Source organism: Parasteatoda tepidariorum, chromosome 5, assembly GCF_043381705.1.
Source record: "Parasteatoda tepidariorum isolate YZ-2023 chromosome 5, CAS_Ptep_4.0, whole genome shotgun sequence".
Lineage (NCBI taxonomy): Eukaryota > Metazoa > Arthropoda > Arachnida > Araneae > Theridiidae > Parasteatoda > Parasteatoda tepidariorum.
In genome coordinates, this window is record NC_092208.1 from 43,938,975 (window position 1) to 43,942,318 (window position 3,344).

Below are 3,344 nucleotides of genomic sequence, written 5' to 3' on the forward strand. Positions count from 1 at the left end.
TTATCCTTTTTCTTTTCTGTCTAAATTAGGAAAATAATAGTGCTTTATTACAGACTCGAATTTCTTTTAGTAGTTTTAGAAAATTATGATCACCCCCCTTGAAAAAATTCTGCGTACGCCACTGACTTCAGAATTTTATTCGTTATAATTTTTTCTTATACGGCATTAGAATTATCATGTCTTTCTCGTATGCGGACTCTAGAGTTCTAAACAGCAACTACGAATTAGTAGCCACTAGCTACCAAAAATTTAAAAAGTAGCAACCACATTTGCGCTTTTGGTATCCACTTTTAAATAAGTGTAAGCATAGAACAAGAGTTGTTGATTTAATTGTTATTTTAGAGAGAAAAAATGGATTTATTTGACTTAAACCAGTTTTTATATAACAATATATCGTTTCATATCGCAAATATAGCATATTAAAAATTTTGAAAACCTTGCAAAACTCCTTTGTAGTAAATCTCGAAAAAGTGATTGACAAAACTACTTGAATTGAATGTGGAATCGTGGTAAATCGACTTCATCAAATAACAGATTACTGAAATGTACAATTTGAAATTTGCACGTTGTAATAAAAATGCATTTAATAAGGTAATTTTAAAAATCATGCAGAAATTCATAATCCATTGATTATCGAAAAAGCGATTGGAAACACTGCATAAAATTTGGGAGGAATCGCGGCAAATGAAGTCGACCAAAAAGTGATTACTCACAGGCGCGAATCAATCAATATACACGTATCGTATTACCGAGTTATAAATATCGGGATTTAAAAAACTATGTGAGAATCTGCAGTAATAGCTTTCAAAAGGCGAACGATAACACTTAGTAAATTTACGATGGAATCATTGCGATTCAAAAGTCCATCAAAAAGTGATTATTTAAATTCACCAATCGTTATACGGTTGTAAAAAAACGTCTCAATTTTTAAAAATGTGTAGTGATAATTCCCAAAAAATTGATAGAATTGTCGCGATACAAATATCAAAAAATTTTTGCTCAAAGGCAATATTCGAAATGAACGAGTTGTATTATTGTATTTAAAATATCCAAATTTAGAAGGGGGAAACGAAGAAATTCAAATAAATTGCCGGAAGAACGATCGACTTGAGGGGTAGATTTTCGATAGAGTCGGCGAAAATTTTATTATTTTACATTTGGCCCGTATCATAGTCGCCACCTTTGGTGATTATGGTTTGATATTTTGGTAGCCATTATCTAGGCAAATGTCGCCCGTTTAGCGGTTACTAATCCAGAGCTCCAGCGGACACTTCTCGTTAGCGAATATATTGCTCCGTTCGGACCATTTTACCAAAGTTTCCTTTAATTAAAACCATGCTCAAAAGGTCCGACACTTATTTCATCTTAATTATTTAGAAACTGATGGAATACGTGGACTTCCATAACTAGCAATATAAACACTTTTATGGTCATTATAATATAATTCTGAATATGGTTGGGTTGAACTTAAATGAGTGTTACCCAACATTGGATACCCGGTAAGGGTCTTGAGACTTAAATATCGGATCCGGGTAATGAAACACTTTATCCATGTCCGGATAATAACAGGTTAATAAAAATCTGTCTGAGGAAACCGGATAAATGCCGGGCACATGGTACATCTCTAATAAAAACTTTTGTCATTATTAGAGATGTACCAGAATGTAATAGCCTAATATTATTTCTGTTAATTTTTGCTTTTGAGAATCAAACGAGTCTATCAATGCCTTGAACCTTATCAAATGGCAGCACTAATTTGATTTTTATGAAAAATTAGTAAGAAATTTTGATAATTGTACTCTTCAAATGTTTTAATCATTAACATAAGCATGATTAAAATTTAATAACATCAAAATTTAATACATAACATTGTATCTTGCAGAAATGGAATGCATTTAATGGAGATTTTTAAATTACTGTAGAGCACCGACTATCAGAAAGCCGATTTACCGGATTCTTTAAGGACCATTTGTCTTTCCAACCCTCTATAAAAAATAACTAAATAAAAAAATTCGTGAAAATGCATCTTTATTTTCGAAATAGATCTGAAATAAGTTGAAAAATGGCTTCCCTTATCCATTGGTGACCTTGAAAAGTCCCTCGTGTTCGCTCCGTCCAGTTTCAATGCTGGTGATCAGTAGTTTCAAATAAGGAATCAGATTTTTGAAAAAAAACTAAATCTCTTACACATGCCATTTATATGCTATTAAACACTACTACAATGGCTAATTCTGAGCCTGTAAAAAGTGTGAAGGGTAGTTACTTAAAAACATTCTTATAACCGTCTTTTAAGATTATCCAATTATCCGGATTTTTCACACTCCGGATCATCCTTGGTCCCGATTGGTCCGAATAATCGGCTCCCTACAGTATGTCTAAAAGTAGAAGAAATCCAAAAGCAATTCTCTTTTTAGAATTCTCTTGAGCATTTTACTAAACTCAAAATTAAAGATATATATATATATATTTTTTTAAAGTTGATCGATTTAATTATAAATCAGATTTCAAAATAATAATAATAAATTCCGGATTTAAAAAAATTTAATGAAAAGCACAATAGTGAATGAAAATAATTTTAATTATATATTGAAAATGCAAAGAAATTTTGTAATTGGACAGAAAAAATTTATTCCATTAACATTTTGAAAATATTTCAAACTAGAATAATATTTAATAATGAAAGCTTTCTAAAATTTTAGATAGAATCGTCTAACATAATAATAATATTAGAAGATAGCTATAAGATGTTTCTCTATTTATAAATCAATAAAAATAATAATTTATCAGATCTGAAGTTAGCTTCTAATATTGTTACACCAGCTTACAAAATTTCTTCCACTTTTACATTCGGATCGTGCGGTAGTTGCACGTAAACTAAACTAATCACCAACACATTTTAGATAGTCAATAAAACTTTTATACAAGAATGTTGTGATATTTAACAAACTGTACAAGACTAACACTACATTCAACATTGTAAAGACATCAAACCCAGTATCAATAAATGAGTATTCCTATTATTCATTCATTTCAAGTATTGTCACATTGTACAAGTCAACTTTAAATATGTACATATCTGATACTGTTAACAACAAATAAATGAAAAAGTAACAATTGCCCTATTTTAAAGGATTTAAACTTGATAAATTTCAACAATATTTAATTTTATTTTTTAATCATTCAATATCTAAAATTTATTTTAAATAAATACAGTCAAACAAATACAGAAAAAATAATTTAATTTAATTTTAAATAATGAATGTAAAAAAATATCAAAAATAATTTAGCTAGGAGAGATCAAAATAAAAAACTGGATCTCCTGTTGTCAATATTAATTCCCTTTT